The 22,373-nt window shown below is 40.1% G+C and overlaps 2 long non-coding RNA genes and 1 pseudogene across 2 annotated transcripts; all 3 read left to right on the top strand.

Annotated features, from left to right (window-relative positions):
- Positions 1-6,750: 6,750 nt before the first annotated feature.
- On the top strand, positions 6,751-9,029 carry LOC121399964. Its single transcript, XR_005965385.1, has 2 exons — positions 6,751-8,073; positions 8,370-9,029. It is a non-coding gene; the product is annotated as an uncharacterized LOC121399964 (long non-coding RNA).
- Positions 9,030-11,833: 2,804 nt separating this feature from the next.
- Positions 11,834-13,375, top strand: LOC121399963. Its single transcript, XR_005965384.1, has 2 exons — positions 11,834-12,419; positions 12,716-13,375. It is a non-coding gene; the product is annotated as an uncharacterized LOC121399963 (long non-coding RNA).
- A 2,858-nt stretch (positions 13,376-16,233) lies between these two features.
- LOC108704539 lies at positions 16,234-19,291 on the top strand (annotated as a pseudogene).
- Positions 19,292-22,373: the final 3,082 nt, after the last annotated feature.

The following is a 22,373-nucleotide window of genomic DNA, read 5'->3' as shown; positions in this document are numbered from 1 at the left end:
GGCATTTAGAGACACCAATATGAAGTTAGCACATCCAAATTGTTCAGGACTTTACTTCAGCTACTGAGAAATCAACACATTGACTGCATTTTTTGTGGGGTAAAAACACAGAAATATATATTTACCCCCCAAACCCATATATTTTTGGAAAGTACACATTCTACAGAATCTAAAATGGGTACCCATGCCTTTCTGCTCCAAACTACTGAGTCGCAAGGCTTTCCCAAAATTGTCGGTTTTGGTGAAATATCTGAAAATTGCCTCAAACCTTCAACTTCCCAGCACCATATCACCCATGTATCATTACGTACTAAGAAAAAGCACCCTAAATATGATTGCCAGGGTTCCTCTGAACATTTTGGTGGCCATTGTTGATAAGTTTACCAAAGTATCTGGCATTTAGAGGCCCCAAAATGAAGTTAGCGCATACAAACAGTCCCGTGGGTAACTTCAGCTAATGAAAAATCAACACATTGACTGCATTTTTGTGGGGTAAAAACACAGAAATATATGTTTACCCCCCAAAACCCATATATTTTTGGAAAGTACACATTCTACCGAATCTAAAATGGGTACCCATGCCTTTCTGGTCCAAACTACTGAGTCGCAAGGCTTTCCCACAATTGTCGGTTTTGGTGAAATATCTGAAAATTGCCTCAAAGCTTCAACTTCTCAGCACCATATCACCCGTGTATCGTTACGCACCAAGAAAAAACACCCTAAATATGATTGCCAGGGTTCCTCCAAACAGTTTGGTGGCCATTGTTCATAGGTTTACCAAAGTATCTGGCAGTTAGAGGCCTCAAAATGAAGTTAGCGCATACAAATAGTCCTGTGGTTAACTTCATCTAATGAGAAATCAACACATTGACTGCATTTTTGTGGGGTAAAAACACAGAAATATATGTTTACCCCCCAAACCCATACATTTTTGGAAAGTACACATTCTACTGAATCTAAAATGGGTACCCATACCTTTCTGCTCCAAACTACTGAGTCGCAAGGCTTTCCCAAAATTGTCGGTTTTGGTGAAATATCTGAAAATTGCCTCAAACCTTCAACTTTCCAGCATCATAACGCCCATGTATCATTACGTATCACAAAAAAGCACCCAAATTGTGATTGCCAGGGGTCCTCCAAACAGTTTGGTGCCCACTGTGCATAGGTTTACCAAAGTATATGGCATTTAGAGGCCCCAAAATGAAGTTAGCGCATACAAATTGTCCTGTGGGTAACTTCAGCTAATGAAAAATCAACACATTGACTGCATTTTTGTGGGGTAAAAACACAGAAATATATGTTTACCCCCCAAACCCATATATTTTTGGAAAGTACACATTATACAGAATCTAAAATGGGTACCCATGCCTTTCTGCCCCAAACTACTGAGTCGCAAGGCTTTGCCAAATTTGGCGGTTTTGGTAAAATATTCTGAAAATTGCCTCAAAGCTTCAACTTTCCAGCATCGTATTGTCCATGTATCATTACCAGCATAAAGCATCCTAAATATAAACATAGGGGTCTACTAAACAGTTTGATGCCCAATGTGCATAGATATACCAAACTATGTGGCGCACAGAGACCCCCAGATGACAATATGTATAGACATTTTCACGGCTGACGCGCTGGCTGCTACAATATAACCACCCGGTGTGTGTATTATGCGACATTAGACCACCTAACAGTACAGAGACCCCAGAAAACCATATATTTTCAGAAAGAACACATTCTGACGAATCCAATATGGGTAAATAAGTGTTTCTACTGCAAACTGCCAAAATGCAAAGCAATGCTGAACATAACGGTTTTTATCAAATTTCTGAAAATCGTCACAAAGCTTGAATTTTACCCCATTATATGCCCCACATTTCATAACTTATCAGCATAAAACATCCTAAATATGAACGCCAGGGGTCTACTAAACACTTTGATGCCCAATATGCATAGATATACCAAACTATGTGGCGCACAGAGACCCCCAAATGACAATAGTGTATATACATTTTCACGGCTGACGCGCGCTGGCTGCTGCAATATAAGCACCCGGTGTGTGTAATATGCGACATTAGACCCCCCTAACAGTACAGAGACCCCAGAAAACCATATATTTTCAGAAAGTACACATTCTGACGAATCCAATATGGGTAAATATGTTTTCCTACTGCAAACTGCCAAACTGCAAAGCAATGCTGAACGTAACGGTTTTTATCAAATTTCTGAAAATCGTCACAAAGCTTGAATTTTACCCCATTATATGCCCCACATTTCGTAACTTATCAGCATAAAACATCCGAAATATGAGCGCCAGGGGTCTACTGAACACTTTGATGCCCAATATGCATAGATATACCAAACTATGTGGCGCACAGAGACCCCCAAATGACAATATGTATAGACATTTTCACGGCTGACGCGCTGGCTGCAGCAATATAACCACCCGGTGTGTGTATTATGCGACATTAGACCACCTAACAGTACAGAGACCCCAGAAAACCATATATTTTCAGAAAGAACACATTTTGACGAATCCAATATGGGTAAATAAGTGTTTCTACTGCAAACTGCCAAACTGCAAAGCAATGCTGAACATAACGCTTTTTATCAAATTTCTGAAAATCGTCACAAAGCTTGAATTTTACCCCATTATATGCCCCACATTTCGTAGCTTATCAGCATAAAACATCCTAAATATGAGCGCCAGGGGTCTACTGAACACTTTGATGCCCAATATGCATAGATATACCAAAGTGTGGCGCACAGAGACCCCCAAATGACAATATGTATAGACATTTTCACAGCTGACGCGCTGGCTGCTGCAATATAAGCACCTGGTGTGTGTATTATGCGACATTAGACCCCCCCTAACAGTACAGAGACCCCAGAAAACCATATATTTTCAGAAAGTACACATTCTGACGAATCCAAAATGGGTAAATAAGTGTTTCTATTGCAAACTGCCAAACTGCAAAGCAATGCTGAACATAACGGTTTTTATCAAATTTCTGAAAATCGTCACAAAGCTTGAATTTTACCCCATTATGTGCCCCACATTTCGTAACGTATCAGCATAAAACATCCTAAATATGAACGACAGGGGTCTACTGAACACTTTGATGCCCAATATGCATAGATATACCAAACTATGTGGCGCACAGAGACCCACAAATGGATATATAGTAGATAAAATTTACATAGGCAAAACAAACTAACACAGAACAGTGTGAAATTCAAATAAATCACCAAAAACTAATAAAACCACAAAAATCAATGCTTTTTTTTTTCACACTAGTGTAATCGGCCACCAGAATTACCATTTGAATATTTTAGCTGGGCCAAATCGATTATACGGACAGAAACAAGTGAACAACACAAATGCAGAGCTGAAAATGCAATAAAATGGCTAAAAATTCAATAAAATGGCTAAAAATGCACCAATATACCCAAAATTGCAATATAACCACCAAAATAACACACAAAAGCTATTGCACAGTACGGTTAGCGAATACGCTATTCGGAACGGCAATAAAACATTTTTTTTAGCCCAAAAAGAGACGATGCGATAAGAAAAAAAGAAAAAAAAAAGCCACAAAGCCATATATGTACATATGCGTGTGCACAACGGGTAAATTGCATGTTATTTGCACGTGTGCGCGTGTGCAAGTGTACATGGGTGCTGTGAGTGTGTGTGACCCCCCCCAATCCCCAAAAATCTATGTGTGAGTGTGTGTAAGTGTGAATGTAAGTGTATATTACTGTAATAAGTGTGTGTTGGTTTGTTTGTGTGTTTTTGTGTGTGTAAATGTTACACTTACCTGCGGTAGATGCTTCAGATCGTTGATAAAGGGTCCCACGCAGCAGATCTCCAGCTCCAACGGTCAGCAGCCATGGGGGGGCGGAGCTGGGCGGAAGTGCAGTGCAGGCAGCAGCAGGACGCATAGGAAACGCGTCCCTGCTGCTGCTTTGGGGCCCCTGGGCGATCGCGCCCCAGGGGCCACACGATCCCCTGCTCTGCTCGTTGTCTAGGGGCAGGGGATCGTGAAGGAACGGAGCGAGCGGCTCTAACAGCCGCTCCTCCGCTCGCAAACCCGGAAGTGCTGCAGAACGTAGAATCTACGATCTGTGGCACTTTGGTCCTTTGATCCACAGAACGTAGATTCTACGTTCTGTGGCACTTAAAGGGTTAATGCCCTTTTTTATTCAAGACAGAACTTTATTTGCTTTAGTAGCCACAGAATGACACTGCCCAGAATTAGACAACTTGTTATCTACAAAAAACCCTAGATCCTTCTCATTTAAGGAAACTCCCAACACACTGCCATTTAGTGTATAACTTGCATTTATATTATTTTTGTGCATAACCTTGCATTTATCAACATTGAACCTTATTTTCCAGTTTGCTGCCCAGTTTTCCAACTTAGACAAATCACGCTGCAAAGTTGCAGCATCCCGCATTGAACCTATAGTTCTGCACAATTTTGTATCATCTGCAAAAATAGAAATAGTACTTTCAATGCCCACCTCCAGGTCATTAATAAACAAGTTGAAAAGCAAGGGACCTAGTACAGAGCCCTGTGGTACACCACTAACAACACTGGTCCAATTTGAAAATGTTCCATTTACTACCACCATCTTTGTAGTCTATCTTTTAGCCAGTTCTCTATCCAGGTACAAATACTATGTTCCAGGCCAACATTCCTTAATTTAACCAGTAGCCTTTTGTGCGGCACTGTATCAAATGCTTTAACAAAGTCTAAGTTAATCAAATCCACTGCCATCCCAGAATCGAGGTCTCTACTTACCTTCTCATAAAAAGAAATTAAGTTTGTCTGGCAAGATCTATTACGCATAAAACCATGCTGGCACAAACTCATAGTATTATGATTTGCTATGAAGTCCAGTATCTTATCCTTTATTAACCCTTCGAAAAGCTTTCCTACCACTGACGTCAGACTAACTGGCCTATAGTTTTGAGGCTGAGAACGGGATCCTTTTTTGAATAGAGGCACCACATTAGCAATTCGCCAATCTCTCGGCACTATGCCAGATCTCAATGAATCCTGAAAAATTAAGTAAAGAGGTTTGGCAATCACAGAGCTAAGCTCGCTAAGTACCCTGGGATGAATACCATCTGGCCCCGGACCTTTGTTAATCTTAACATGTTCTAGTCTCTTTTGAATTTCATCATGTGTGAACCATGCATCATTAGTTGTATTACTAGAATTGGGACTATTAAGAAGGAAACCTTCACTTATTGGTTCCTCATTTGTGTAGACAGATGAAAAATATGAGTTCAGAATCTGCGCTTTTATTTTGTTTTCACCAACCAGCTGACCCCCCTCTGATAGTAAGGTTCCCACCCCTTCCTGCTTAATTTTTTTTACTATTAACATATTTAAAAAATAATTTTGGATTTTTTTTACTGCTTGCTGCAATATCCTTTTCTATATACATTTTAGCTTGCCTTATAGCTTCTTTGCATGATTTATTGGCCTCCTTGTACCTTATAAATGATTCGGCTGTCCCAGCTAACTTGAAAGCCTTAAAAGCACGTCTTTTCTTACCCACCTCAACACCAACGCTTCTATTGAACCAAAAAGGTTTTGCTTTGCAACGACGTTCCTTGCTTACAAGTGGAATATACTGACAAGTATATTTATCAAGCAGCATTTTAAAGACTTCCCATTTTTGTTCTATGTTTAACCCTGTGAAACGCATTTCCCACTTAATATGTTGCAGAGATGCCCTTATACTGTCAAAGTTTGCACGTCTGAAATTTAGTGTTTTAGTTACTCCTTTATAGAATTGCTTCTGCAACAGAATCTCAAAGGAGGCCATGTTATGATCACTATTCCCTAAATGCTCACCACACAAATGTTAGAGATGAGTTCAGTATTATTAGTTATTACAAAGTCCAAAAGAGAGTTATTCCTAGTAGGTTCTTGAACAAGCTGGAATAAAAAGTTGTCATTCAGCATATTTACAAACCTACTAGCTTTTTCTTAGCAACCCCATTACCCCTGTCAATGTCTGGATAATTGAAGTCACCCATAGCAACAACTTGACCCAGCTGTGAAGCCGCTTGTATCTGCAAGAGTAGCTGGGCTTCATACTCGACACTTATACGAGGTGGTTTATAGCATGCACCAATGATAATTCTTTTTGTAACCTTTTGCCCAGTCAAAATCTCTACCCAGAGGGATTCTACACCCTCACCAGTGCCAGCTATGGTTATTTCTTTAGCGCATGGCTTTAATTCAGGCATTACATACAAACACACTCCTCCACCCTTTTTAATCCCTCTGTCCCTCCTAAAAAGGGTGAAACCATTTAAATTTACAATCCAGTTACATGTTTCACCCCACCAGGTCTCAGTGATACCAATTATATCATAATAAAGTTAGTATTCTGTTTTCCTTGTAACAGAGGGACCTCCTTAGCTGGTAAACTATATGCCCCCCTCACTCCTCCCCCATGACCCCTTACTAACCCCACTGCCCCATCTACCCTAGCATCCCCATAATTCTTTATCTCACCCCCCCACCCCCCCTTGCCTAGTTTAATGACACGTAATTGGCTCTGTATCCTCCTGGTGAATAGTCTCCCATAGTCCTCTGCTACTAAGAACGTGAGGCGCTCATGAATATTCAGAATGGTCATATGACCATGTTGCTATGACACAAGGACCCAAAAATACAACAGCAACAGCAACTGAACAGCAACAAAGGACCTTGAGAGACAGCATGACACAGAGCCATAGACATGGCCAGAGACAGTTCTAGTACTGAGAGAATGAAGTGCAGACTGCCATGTAACAGCTTGACATAAGTGAAGTGATATGGACAGATCAGTACAAAATGTAGCGAGTAAAATGAACCAGAGGCAGTCTCATGACAGCAGTAGATAAACAGAGTGACAAAGGCAAATTCTTTGTCATAACAGAACATAAAGAGATTAACAAATAACGAGTAAGGCAAACAGCACAAAAAGAACAGCAGTGAGACTTAACTGCTCTCATGTTGGAAACAGGTGGTCAGAGAGGAGAGAGCTAAATTATGGTGACAAATGAAGAGACATGGCAGCAGAAGATGGGGAGAGACCCAGACAAACAGAGCCTGGCAAAAAAAACAGCACAATACAAAATGGACAGACTCAAATGGATAACAGTAGTTTTGCTTGACACGCCTGTGTATTTCGTGATCCATCCAGTTGCAACAGGCGTGGGTGCTGTATTTGTACAGTAAGTGTTAAATGCATGTGAATACTGCACGCTACAATTGGGTAAAATCAACCTTAGTTGATGAAAACTAAAAACTGAAAAATAGGCTGAATTGCTATAACAATAATAACAACATTCTATTGTGCTTATCTTTTATTAATAACAATATATAAATATTTATAAAAAAACCCACATATTCAGCATATACAATAGAATTTATACAGGAAGCTTCGTTTGGAGGAACAGGTAAAATTTCAGCACACGATCAGCTTAGGAAATACAACCCCCAACATTCCCCTTGGGAGCTAAACTGGCAGAAGTAATTTGCCAAATCCTAAAGGTCACAGGTTGTCTGTGCTGTTTATGTTGCTTAAATGACATTGAGATTGTCACTGTTTTGCCATAAAATATTAGAAAACTCACACACCCACATCTAAATAGATTATTTTCCATTTAATAGAAACTGAAATGATGACATTGCCCAGTGATGACAGTACCCACATTAGCACACATGTACAAGCAAAGGTCCTATTTGATTATTGGAGAGACTACCACACCTTTCTGCTAAATATATTATTTATGTTCTTTATTATACAGATGCAGAATCCCTCAGTGTTTTAGATTTGCCCAGACTAAAAATGGATGAGTGTATGTGAGTGTAAATCTGAGTGATTATAGGACCCTGTTCCTGCTGGTTTTATCACTGCAATGCTGTGCAAGAGATGCTTGGGGGGCTGAGCTGCCGCTCCGCTCTCCTGCTCTCTGGCTGGCAGGTATATGGGATGAAGGAGAAAAGCTGACCGTAGATTCCTAATTATTCTGGAAGGGTCTCATGCAATCACATTGGAGAATGGGTAGTAAGTATAAACCTTTATATTTGGTTATATAAACAGGATCTAAAAATAATAGAGATGCAGATGATATATATAGCAGTCAATGTGGTATATACATATGGAAGCATTTGTACAGTAATTATGGAGGCAGCTTTAATACTGTAAAGACAGTTTCACGTGTTAGACAGTTTCACATGCTAGACTGAGATGCAATGTAAAGCAACCATTCACTTCAAAGGGTTATTTTTTAGTCTCAACAGTGTATGTTAGAAAGGGCCCTCACTATACTAAGTTTAACACTTTTAACCTTTTTCATGTAGGCTTTGTGCATCTAATGACCACAAATGAGCAGCCAGTATGACACAAATGATCTTCTGTACAGTACTACAAGAAACTGTGTCATACACTGCCTCCCTGGATACAGATTGGGAGTGCCTTTACCGACTGTATGGATGCTCGGGCATCTAGAGGAGTGTCCTGTATGCAGAAGAAGATGTAAGGAATGACAGAAAGGAATAATGATTTCAGTTTTCTGAATGGCGTTTTGCAGAATACAAGCAGAAAGAATGTTCTGCTATCTACAGTAACATAGTGTTGGTGGGAATGTTCTACACAACAGAAAAATGTTCTGTAGGATATTATAATACACTTCAAAAAAGAATAACACCCTTTAGGAAAGAATACCTAAAGGGGCAATACCCTGACTGGGCAATACTGTCTCTGATATAAGAGTGATGCTTTGTGGGCCAGACAAACCCCTTGCTGCAGACCATCGCAGAAGGCATAGCTGTTTGTGACAAACATTTGTCCGAAATGTGACCTTTTTCTGGTACAATATCCCCTTTCTCTCCCCTTCATCCCTTTGACCTCTAGTCCATCCATATATTCTGTCTATTTTGAAGCAACCCTTGTCCTACTATATTATCATTTTTCTTGTCTCTCCCCTTTCCCTCTTTTGGTAAATTTGCTCCTTTACATTGTTTGCAGTTTCATGTGGATTTTCCATTGTTCACTATCCCCAATGCTTGTCTATTTTATTCTCCTGTAATTCTTTCAGAACCCTACTTTCCTTTTGATGTATGATGGGTGATGGTCCTGTAAGCAGAAGGGTTATGGTGACCTTTAATCCAAATCATCCCCATGGATACCTCCCTTCCCTCTCACACTTAGAACCTCTCCTTCAATTCTTCAGGTGCCACATCCACCACAACCCCTCAGTATGGAGCTCTCTTCCTCATGCTTCTCATGAACCTTCTAGCAGTTGCTGGGAATGTGGCGATCATGGGGGTCATTATGAAAACTCTATCCCTCAGGAAGTTAATTTTGGTCTTCCACTTATGTGTGGTGGATCTTCTGGCTGCCCTAACCCTTATGCCATTGTCCATGTTGTCAGGAGGTGGGAGTATCTATCTGTATGAAGGTCAAGGTTTAGGGCAGATGGCTTGCCGCACCTACCTCTTCTTGAGTGTTTGTCTGACCAGCACAGGTATCTTGTCTATTTCTGCCATAAACATAGAGAGATACTACTATGTGGTACATCCAATGAGATACCAAGTCAAAATGACTATGGGATTGGTCAGCTGGGTTCTGGCTGGGGTTTGGGTCAAGGCCCTTCTGACTTCACTTGTCCCTGTACTGGGCTGGAAACCCCCAGGCCCTGGACACTGCAGTCTACAGGGAGGGGGCAGCAGTGTCTTCCGTGCAGGATTTCTTCTGTTCTACTCTTCATTCTATTTTCTATTGCCTCTTACCATCATCATTGTTGTTCCTCATTTGTGTAGACAGATGAAAAATATGAGTTCAGAATCTGCGCTTTTATTTTGTTTTCACCAACCAGCTGACCCCCCTCTGATAGTAAGGTTCCCACCCCTTCCTGCTTAATTTTTTTACTATTAACATATTTAAAAAATAATTTTGGATTTTTTTTACTGCTTGCTGCAATATCCTTTTCTATATACATTTTAGCTTGCCTTATAGCTTCTTTGCATGATTTATTGGCCTCCTTGTACCTTATAAATGATTCGGCTGTCCCAGCTAACTTGAAAGCCTTAAAAGCACGTCTTTTCTTACCCACCTCAACACCAACGCTTCTATTGAACCAAAAAGGTTTTGCTTTGCAACGACGTTCCTTGCTTACAAGTGGAATATACTGACAAGTATATTTATCAAACAGCATTTTAAAGACTTCCCATTTTTGTTCTATGTTTAACCCTGTGAAACGCATTTCCCACTTAATATGTTGCAGAGATGCCCTTATACTGTCAAAGTTTGCACGTCTGAAATTTAGTGTTTTAGTTACTCCTTTATAGAATTGCTTCTGCAACAGAATCTCAAAGGAGACCATGTTATGATCACTATTCCCTAAATGCTCACCACACAAATGTTAGAGATGAGTTCAGTATTATTAGTTATTACAAGGTCCAAAAGAGAGTTATTCCTAGTAGGTTCTTGAACAAGCTGGAATAAAAAGTTGTCATTCAGCATATTTACAAACCCAGAGGGATTCTACACCCTCACCAGTGCCAGCTATGGTTATTTCTTTAGCGCATGGCTTTAATTCAGGCATTACATACAAACACACTTCTCCACCCTTTTTAATCCCTCTGTCCCTCCTAAAAAGGGTGAAACCATTTAAATTTACAATCCAGTCACATGTTTCACCCCACCAGGTCTCAGTGATACCAATTATATCATAATAAAGTTAGTATTCTGTTTTCCTTGTAACAGAGGGACCTCCTTAGCTGGTAAACTATATGCCCCCCTCACTCCTCCCCCATGACCCCTTACTAACCCCACTGCCCAATCTACCCTAGCATCCCCATAATTCTTTATCTCCCCACCCCCCCTTGCCTAGTTTAATGACACGTAATTGGCTCTGTATCCTCCTGGTGAATAGTCTCCCATAGTCCTCTGCTACTAAGAACGTGAGGCGCTCATGAATATTCAGAATGGTCATATGACCATGTTGCTATGACACAAGGACCCAAAAATACAACAGCAACAGCAACTGAACAGCAACAAAGGACCTTGAGAGACAGCAGGACACAGAGCCATAGACATGGCCAGAGACAGTTCTAGTACTGAGAGAATGAAGTGCAGACTGCCATGTAACAGCTTGACATAAGTGAAGTGATATGGACAGATCAGTACAAAATGTAGCGAATAAAATGAACCAGAGGCAGTCTCATGACAGCAGTAGATAAACAGAGTGACAAAGGCAAATTCTTTGTCATAACAGAACATAAAGAGATTAACAAATAACGAGTAAGGCAAACAGCACAAAAAGAACAGCAGTGAGACTTAACTGCTCTCATGTTGGAAACAGGTGGTCAGAGAGGAGAGAGCTAAATTATGGTGACAAATGAAGAGACATGGCAGCAGAAGATGGGGAGAGACCCAGACAAACAGAGCCTGGCAAAAAAAACAGCACAATACAAAATGGACAGACTCAAATGGATAACAGTAGTTTTGCTTGACACGCCTGTGTATTTCGTGATCCATCCAGTTGCAACAGGCGTGGGTGCTGTATTTGTACAGTAAGTGTTAAATGCATGTGAATACTGCACGCTACAATTGGGTAAAATCAACCTTAGTTGATGAAAACTAAAAACTGAAAAATAGGCTGAATTGCTATAACAATAATAACATTCTGTTGTGCTTATCTTTTATTAATAACAATATATAAATATTTATAAAAAAACCCCACATATTCAGCATATACAATAGAATTTATACAGGAAGCTTCGTTTGGAGGAACAGGTAAAATTTCAGCACACTATCAGCTTAGGAAATACAACCCCCAACATTCCCCTTGGGAGCTAAACTGGCAGAAGTAATTTGCCAAATCCTAAAGGTCACAGGTTGTCTGTGCTGTTTATGTTGCTTAAATGACATTGAGATTGTCACTGTTTTGCCATAAAATATTAGAAAACTCACACACCCACATCTAAATAGATTATTTTCCATTTAATAGAAACTGAAATGATGACATTGCCCAGTGATGACAGTACCCACATTAGCACACATGTACAAGCAAAGGTCCTATTTGATTATTGGAGAGACTACCACACCTTTCTGCTAAATATATTATTTATGTTCTTTATTATACAGATGCAGAATCCCTCAGTGTTTTAGATTTGCCCAGACTAAAAATGGATGAGTGTATGTGAGTGTAAATCTGAGTGATTATAGGACCCTGTTCCTGCTGGTTTTATCACTGCAATGCTGTGCAAGAGATGCTTGGGGGGCTGAGCTGCCGCTCCGCTCTCCTGCTCTCTGGCTGGCAGGTATATGGGATGAAGGAGAAAAGCTGACCGTAGATTCCTAATTATTCTGGAAGGGTCTCATGCAATCACATTGGAGAATGGGTAGTAAGTATAAACCTTTATATTTGGTTATATAAACAGGATCTAAAAATAATAGAGATGCAGATGATATATATAGCAGTCAGTGTGGTATATACATATGGAAGCATTTGTACAGTAATTATGGAGGCAGCTTTAATACTGTAAAGACAGTTTCACGTGTTAGACAGTTTCACATGCTAGTCTGAGATGCAATGTAAAGCAACCATTCACTTCAAAGGGTTATTTTTTAGTCTCAACAGTGTATGTTAGAAAGGGCCCTCACTATACTAAGTTTAACACTTTTAACCTTTTTCATGTAGGCTTTGTGCATCTAATGACCACAACTGAGCAGCCAGTATGACACAAATGATCTTCTGTACAGTACTACAAGAAACTGTGTCATACACTGCCTCCCTGGATACAGATTGGGAGTGCCTTTACCGACTGTATGGATGCTCGGGCATCTAGAGGAGTGTCCTGTATGCAGAAGAAGATGTAAGGAATGACAGAAAGGAATAATGATTTCAGTTTTCTGAATGGCGTTTTGCAGAATACAAGCAGAAAGAATGTTCTGCTATCTACAGTAACATAGTGTTGGTGGGAATGTTCTACACAACAGAAAAATGTTCTGTAGGATATTATAATACACTTCAAAAAAGAATAACACCCTTTAGGAAAGAATACCTAAAGGGGCAATACCCTGACTGGGCAATACTGTCTCTGATATAAGAGTGATGCTTTGTGGGCCAGACAAACCCCTTGCTGCAGACCATCGCAGAAGGCATAGCTGTTTGTGACAAACATTTGTCCGAAATGTGACCTTTTTCTGGTACAATATCCCCTTTCTCTCCCCTTCATCCCTTTGACCTCTAGTCCATCCATATATTCTGTCTATTTTGAAGCAACCCTTGTCCTACTATATTATCATTTTTCTTGTCTCTCCCCTTTCCCTCTTTTGGTAAATTTGCTCCTTTACATTGTTTGCAGTTTCATGTGGATTTTCCATTGTTCACTATCCCCAATGCTTGTCTATTTTATTCTCCTGTAATTCTTTCAGAACCCTACTTTCCTTTTGATGTATGATGGGTGATGGTCCTGTAAGCAGAAGGGTTATGGTGACCTTTAATCCAAATCATCCCCATGGATACCTCCCTTCCCTCTCACACTTAGAACCTCTCCTTCAATTCTTCAGGTGCCACATCCACCACAACCCCTCAGTATGGAGCTCTCTTCCTCATGCTTCTCATGAACCTTCTAGCAGTTGCTGGGAATGTGGCGATCATGGGGGTCATTATGAAAACTCTATCCCTCAGGAAGTTAATTTTGGTCTTCCACTTATGTGTGGTGGATCTTCTGGCTGCCCTAACCCTTATGCCATTGTCCATGTTGTCAGGAGGTGGGAGTATCTATCTGTATGAAGGTCAAGGTTTAGGGCAGATGGCTTGCCGCACCTACCTCTTCTTGAGTGTTTGTCTGACCAGCACAGGTATCTTGTCTATTTCTGCCATAAACATAGAGAGATACTACTATGTGGTACATCCAATGAGATACCAAGTCAAAATGACTATGGGATTGGTCAGCTGGGTTCTGGCTGGGGTTTGGGTCAAGGCCCTTCTGACTTCACTTGTCCCTGTACTGGGCTGGAAACCCCCAGGCCCTGGACACTGCAGTCTACAGGGAGGGGGCAGCAGTGTCTTCCGTGCAGGATTTCTTCTGTTCTACTCTTCATTCTATTTTCTATTGCCTCTTACCATCATCATTGTTGTTCCTCATTTGTGTAGACAGATGAAAAATATGAGTTCAGAATCTGCGCTTTTATTTTGTTTTCACCAACCAGCTGACCCCCCTCTGATAGTAAGGTTCCCACCCCTTCCTGCTTAATTTTTTTTACTATTAACATATTTAAAAAATAATTTTGGATTTTTTTTACTGCTTGCTGCAATATCCTTTTCTATATACATTTTAGCTTGCCTTATAGCTTCTTTGCATGATTTATTGGCCTCCTTGTACCTTATAAATGATTCGGCTGTCCCAGCTAACTTGAAAGCCTTAAAAGCACGTCTTTTCTTACCCACCTCAACACCAACGCTTCTATTGAACCAAAAAGGTTTTGCTTTGCAACGACGTTCCTTGCTTACAAGTGGAATATACTGACAAGTATATTTATCAAACAGCATTTTAAAGACTTCCCATTTTTGTTCTATGTTTAACCCTGTGAAACGCATTTCCCACTTAATATGTTGCAGAGATGCCCTTATACTGTCAAAGTTTGCACGTCTGAAATTTAGTGTTTTAGTTACTCCTTTATAGAATTGCTTCTGCAACAGAATCTCAAAGGAGACCATGTTATGATCACTATTCCCTAAATGCTCACCACACAAATGTTAGAGATGAGTTCAGTATTATTAGTTATTACAAGGTCCAAAAGAGAGTTATTCCTAGTAGGTTCTTGAACAAGCTGGAATAAAAAGTTGTCATTCAGCATATTTACAAACCCAGAGGGATTCTACACCCTCACCAGTGCCAGCTATGGTTATTTCTTTAGCGCATGGCTTTAATTCAGGCATTACATACAAACACACTCCTCCACCCTTTTTAATCCCTCTGTCCCTCCTAAAAAGGGTGAAACCATTTAAATTTACAATCCAGTCACATGTTTCACCCCACCAGGTCTCAGTGATACCAATTATATCATAATAAAGTTAGTATTCTGTTTTCCTTGTAACAGAGGGACCTCCTTAGCTGGTAAACTATATGCCCCCCTCACTCCTCCCCCATGACCCCTTACTAACCCCACTGCCCAATCTACCCTAGCATCCCCATAATTCTTTATCTCCCCACCCCCCCTTGCCTAGTTTAATGACACGTAATTGGCTCTGTATCCTCCTGGTGAATAGTCTCCCATAGTCCTCTGCTACTAAGAACGTGAGGCGCTCATGAATATTCAGAATGGTCATATGACCATGTTGCTATGACACAAGGACCCAAAAATACAACAGCAACAGCAACTGAACAGCAACAAAGGACCTTGAGAGACAGCAGGACACAGAGCCATAGACATGGCCAGAGACAGTTCTAGTACTGAGAGAATGAAGTGCAGACTGCCATGTAACAGCTTGACATAAGTGAAGTGATATGGACAGATCAGTACAAAATGTAGCGAGTAAAATGAACCAGAGGCAGTCTCATGACAGCAGTAGATAAACAGAGTGACAAAGGCAAATTCTTTGTCATAACAGAACATAAAGAGATTAACAAATAACGAGTAAGGCAAACAGCACAAAAAGAACAGCAGTGAGACTTAACTGCTCTCATGTTGGAAACAGGTGGTCAGAGAGGAGAGAGCTAAATTATGGTGACAAATGAAGAGACATGGCAGCAGAAGATGGGGAGAGACCCAGACAAACAGAGCCTGGCAAAAAAAACAGCACAATACAAAATGGACAGACTCAAATGGATAACAGTAGTTTTGCTTGACACGCCTGTGTATTTCGTGATCCATCCAGTTGCAACAGGCGTGGGTGCTGTATTTGTACAGTAAGTGTTAAATGCATGTGAATACTGCACGCTACAATTGGGTAAAATCAACCTTAGTTGATGAAAACTAAAAACTGAAAAATAGGCTGAATTGCTATAACAATAATAACATTCTATTGTGCTTATCTTTTATTAATAACAATATATAAATATTTATAAAAAAACCCACATATTCAGCATATACAATAGAATTTATACAGGAAGCTTCGTTTGGAGGAACAGGTAAAATTTCAGCACACTATCAGCTTAGGAAATACAACCCCCAACATTCCCCTTGGAAGCTAAACTGGCAGAAGTAATTTGCCAAATCCTAAAGGTCACAGGTTGTCTGTGCTGTTTATGTTGCTTAAATGACATTGAGATTGTCACTGTTTTGCCATAAAATATTAGAAAACTCACACACCCACATCTAAATAGATTATTTTCCATTTAATAGAAACTGAAATGATGACATTGCCCAGTGATGACAGTACCCACATTAGCACACATGTACAAGCAAAGGTCCTATTTGATTATTGGAGAGACTACCACACCTTTCTGCTAAATATATTATTTATGTTCTTTATTATACAGATGCAGAATCCCTCAGTGTTTTAGATTTGCCCAGACTAAAAATGGATGAGTGTATGTGAGTGTAAATCTGAGTGATTATAGGACCCTGTTCCTGCTGGTTTTATCACTGCAATGCTGTGCAAGAGATGCTTGGGGGGCTGAGCTGCCGCTCCGCTCTCCTGCTCTCTGGCTGGCAGGTATATGGGATGAAGGAGAAAAGCTGACCGTAGATTCCTAATTATTCTGGAAGGGTCTCATGCAATCACATTGGAGAATGGGTAGTAAGTATAAACCTCTATATTTGGTTATATAAACAGGATCTAAAAATAATAGAGATGCAGATGATATATATAGCAGTCAATGTGGTATATACATATGGAAGCATTTGTACAGTAATTATGGAGGCAGCTTTAATACTGTAAAGACAGTTTCACGTGTTAGACAGTTTCACATGCTAGTCTGAGATGCAATGTAAAGCAACCATTCACTTCAAAGGGTTATTTTTTAGTCTCAACAGTGTATGTTAGAAAGGGCCCTCACTATACTTAGTTTAACACTTTTAACCTTTTTCATGTAGGCTTTGTGCATCTAATGACCACAACTGAGCAGCCAGTATGACACAAATGATCTTCTGTACAGTACTACAAGAAACTGTGTCATACACTGCCTCCCTGGATACAGATTGGGAGTGCCTTTACCGACTGTATGGATGCTCGGGCATCTAGAGGAGTGTCCTTCTGTATGCAGAAGAAGATGTAAGGAATGACAGAAAGGAATAATGATTTCAGTTTTCTGAATGGCGTTTTGCAGAATACAAGCAGAAAGAATGTTCTGCTATCTACAGTAACATAGTGTTGGTGGGAATGTTCTACACAACAGAAAAATGTTCTGTAGGATATTATAATACACTTCAAAAAAGAATAACACCCTTTAGGAAAGAATACCTAAAGGGGCAATACCCTGACTGGGCAATACTGTCTCTGATATAAGAGTGATGCTTTGTGGGCCAGACAAACCCCTTGCTGCAGACCATCGCAGAAGGCATAGCTGTTTGTGACAAACATTTGTCCGAAATGTGACCTTTTTCTGGTACAATATCCCCTTTCTCTCCCCTTCATCCCTTTGACCTCTAGTCCATCCATATATTCTGTCTATTTTGAAGCAACCCTTGTCCTACTATATTATCATTTTTCTTGTCTCTCCCCTTTCCCTCTTTTGGTAAATTTGCTCCTTTACATTGTTTGCAGTTTCATGTGGATTTTCCATTGTTCACTATCCCCAATGCTTGGCTATTTTATTCTCCTGTAATTTTTTCAGAACCCTACTTTCCTTTTGATGTATGATGGGTGATGGTCCTGTAAGCAGAAGGGTTATGGTGACCTTTAATCCAAATCATCCCCATGGATACCTCCCTTCCCTCTCACACTTAGAACCTCTCCTTCAATTCTTCAGGTGCCACATCCACCACAACCCCTCAGTATGGAGCTCTCTTCCTCATGCTTCTCATGAACCTTCTAGCAGTTGCTGGGAATGTGGCGATCATGGGGGTCATTATGAAAACTCTATCCCTCAGGAAGTTAATTTTGGTCTTCCACTTATGTGTGGTGGATCTTCTGGCTGCCCTAACCCTTATGCCATTGTCCATGTTGTCAGGAGGTGGGAGTATCTATCTGTATGAAGGTCAAGGTTTAGGGCAGATGGCTTGCCGCACCTACCTCTTCTTGAGTGTTTGTCTGACCAGCACAGGTATCTTGTCTATTTCTGCCATAAACATAGAGAGATACTACTATGTGGTACATCCAATGAGATACCAAGTCAAAATGACTATGGGATTGGTCAGCTGGGTTCTGGCTGGGGTTTGGGTCAAGGCCCTTCTGACTTCACTTGTCCCTGTACTGGGCTGGAAACCCCCAGGCCCTGGACACTGCAGTCTACAGGGAGGGGGCAGCATTGTCTTCTGTGCAGGATTTCTTCTGTTCTACTCTTCATTCTATTTTCTATTGCCTCTTACCATCATCATTGTTGTATACTGCAGCATGTTCAAGGTGGCACGGGTGGCTGCCCTTCATCATGGGCCTCTGCCTACCTGGATGGACACACCTCCTCAGCGGCGGCGTTCAGGATCTGTAAGCAGTCGTTCCACGATTGTGACTGGTTCTGGAGGTACTCGTGGGACACCACAGCAGCGTCTGCCAAGTGGGGGAGGAGGTGGGAAGGCTGCAGCTGTCTTGGCTGCAGTAGGAGGTCAATTTTTGCTATGCTGGCTGCCCTATTTTGGCTTCCACCTGTATGCTGCACTGCGCTCTCCTCCTCTGCCACCTGGATCACGTGTAGAGTGGGTTGTCACCTGGATGGGATTCCTTTGCTTTGCATCAAACCCTATTTTCTATGGATGTCTCAACAGGCAAATCCGTTTGGAACTGGGGAGGTGGGTAGGCTGCTTCTTTAAAAGAGGTGGTTCTGGAGAAGAGGAGCTACGATTGCCCAGCAGAGAAGGCTCCATTGAGGAAAATTTCTTGCAGTTCCTACAAGGGACTAGTTGCCCACCTGAACCTAGAGCCCCTACCCACAACATTCTTAAAGGGGGACATCCAGCTGTGGACTTTCGAATTCCAGGTCAGATAGCAGAAGAAACCTCAGAACTCTTAGACCAACTATGGGATGTGACAGCTGTTAACAGAGATGAAATCAGTACAGGCCAGTCTCCGAAAACATAAACCATTGCACCTCTTCCCAACTGCCAAAGTGTCCTTCCTAATTTTATAAGGCACCATAATAAATTCTCTGCTACTTGTATTGGCTAATAATACTCTCCAACTATACAGATTATTGCTTATCGCACAGAATCAAAATTCTTGCCATTTGTCAGTCCCATGGGTTTTAATCAATAACTTTTTTTTAATGCCAGAGCATGTCATTTACATATTACTGTGTTAAACAAGACAATCTGTGGGTTATTTTAAAAGCAATCTATCATAGAATTTGTATTTACAATGTTTCATAATGTCATACAGTGAAGCATTATAGTATACAATGCCAATTGTATCTGAATTTGTGGAGGGATAAAAGGCTAGTTTACATATGTGGCTTCTTATGATGCTATTTTGTTACTACAGGTATGGGACCTGTTATCCAAAATGCTCGGGACCTGGGGTTTTCTGGATAACGGATCTTTCCATAATTTGGGTCTTCATGCCTTATGTCTACTAGAAATTCAATTAAACATTAAATAAACCCAATAGGCCGGTTTTGCTTCTAATAAAGATTAATTATATCTTAGTTGGGATCAAGTACAAGCTACTGTTTTATTATTACAGAGAAAAAGGAAATCATTTTTAAAAATTTGGATTATTTGGATAAAATAGTCTATGGGAGCTTTCTGGATATCGGGTTTCCAGATAAGGGATCCTATACCTGTACTATTTTGTTTAGTACAGTGCTACAGATATGCTACAGTATTCAGTGACTGAATGGAAACAGGATTTTGGATCTCTATCCCACTGACTGGTTGTTTTAACTGCCATGTGGCATCCAATGTGTACAAAGATGTTTCAAGTGCCAGTCAAGGGAAGACCCTTCATTTGCATGAACCATCAATTGTATACAGTAAATAAATAACATACACACACACTGTATATACACTCAGGTAAACTGCTGTTGTAAATCAGGCTGCATAGTTGGTGTCATTTGGTGCGACTTAATGTATTGTTTAGTTGTAACATGGTCACCTATGTAAACTAGCTCTTTCAACTACAAGTAAACCCATCCCCGCAGAGATATAGGTACCTCTATATTAAAGCTACTTTGGAGGGTACAAGAACAGCTTATAAACAAACAAAAAAGATGTACCAAAACTATAAAAAATAGAAATTATTTTAAAGTTAAGTGGATTGTACCATTTTATAATGATAGATTTATATTTAACACCCCCAAATAACTTGTTCCCTTTTCATTTCCTGTAATGTAGTTATCTCTGTGCCAGATATGCTGTGTTATAAATCCACAATCAAGGTCGCAACATGCAATTTGCATTACTAAGTCACATGGGGGTTGTGGCACCTGCACTTAAACTGGAATTCGGGGGGGGGGGGTGTAATGTTGCCTTGTGGATAAAAAAACATGGTGATTTACATATTTTTTTTGCCTTTTGCACATTGCACAAATTCCATCCTACTGCAGTGTTTAGGGGACATACAGCAGGGATGATTACAAAAGAATGCAAAAAAGGTTAGTCCCAAGACTTAAAACTTGAGTAGTCATCATGACAAAATGACAACTAGGAAAAATTACAGAAAAATAGTGGTGTCATTTCACAACAGCTGGAGAGTCATAGGTTGCCATGTCTGATTTGTACAGCTTTTTCCCTCACCAGTAGCTTAAAGAATATCCCGTTTTTAATAATAAGTAATCTCCAAAATACAGTGATAGACACTTATTTTTTAATTATGCTTTATTTGGTGATACTTCTCTGACTAGGCAGGTATTTCAGGGTGAGGTGAACACTTTATGAATCACCTTGATTCACTTCCCCGCTAGAAAAGGAACAGAAAAGAAAATATGAACAGAAAAGATTACCTAAGAAATGTTTTCCCATGTTTTTTGTTTTGTAACTTCTCAACTTCCCATTTATTTGAGATCAATGTGCCCCGATTTTGTATATTTTCCTATGTCATTTCCTTTCTGTCTGCTTCAAGCCCTCTATCCTTTGTACTTCTCTAATGCCCTCTCCATCGTGCCTCTTCCCACCCATTGTGCCTCCCCACTCCTCCTTACCTTCTTCCAATCTTTTAACATGTAAAGTTGAAACCTGGAGTTAAAATAAACTATTATCTAAACATCTGTATTTATCCTTTTTTCTCCTTAACCATGAATAAACCTGATCTTTTGAAAAAAAGAGGAAAAAAAAAAGTACAGCATAGGTCAAGTGCAATGCCAGCATCACTACAGCTCTGGCACAAGCTATACACAATAGACAGAACTTATTTCAGGAGCGCATACAAAAGGACCATTTTGCCTTGATAAAGCTATTAAGCGAAACGCACGTTGGCGAGTCGCTATAACCTCTGGTTTTTAACAAACTATTTTATCTTTGGTTCATTTTTATTGGGTTGGGCTCATCCATTGTTGCTACTGTCGACTTTATACCTTATCAATTCTTCTTTCTATTCTAAGGGGCCGGCGATTTGTGGCTTTTCAGGTTTAACATAGCCTCAATTAAGATCAGAGCAAGTTAATTTACAAGGCCACAGTTTCGGTTACCCTGTCCTGCCTTCTCCTTTGTGGTGTCCCAGTCTTAGTAATTAATAGGCAGCTAGCATTAGGGACAGCTCCACCTTCTATTTTTTCATTATATCCTCTCCCCTTTCTACAAGACCGTAGCACTTTGTTTAGCCCTTGTCCAATTTTGGTCATAATTTAAATCTATTTAGATCTTGTAGAATTAACTTATTTCTCTAGTAATGGATATTTAAATGCCTGGCACTTTACTATTCTAGTATAATTTTGACTCTTCTAGAACATCAATTTATTTAAAAGCACCGTGTCTAAACTATTTGCACTTCTTAATTAACTTTGGTCATTTTTAGCTTAATTTATTCTAGCACACTCATGAGTTGTCAATGAACTGATTGTCATCATTAATTGGGTAACACCCATTGGATATATGCACTAACTGGCACTTTATATTTATATTTAATATTCATGAATTGGCTTGGGAATTAATTGGTTTGGGAAGTGATTGATTTTACTTAAAATTGTTGATGAATTATTTGATCAGGCACGCATTGCACTTTAATTAAAGTTAACCACTTATCCTATTGTAAGGGATTTAATCACTAGATATTTATTTAATTGTTACAGACAGGGTACTTTTCTATTCTTAGTATTATT

The sequence above is a fragment of the Xenopus laevis genome, chromosome 2L (assembly GCF_017654675.1).
Source record: "Xenopus laevis strain J_2021 chromosome 2L, Xenopus_laevis_v10.1, whole genome shotgun sequence".
Lineage (NCBI taxonomy): Eukaryota > Metazoa > Chordata > Amphibia > Anura > Pipidae > Xenopus > Xenopus laevis.
Note: the sequence above shows the minus strand (reverse complement) of the source record. Positions and strands in the feature narration are given on the sequence as shown.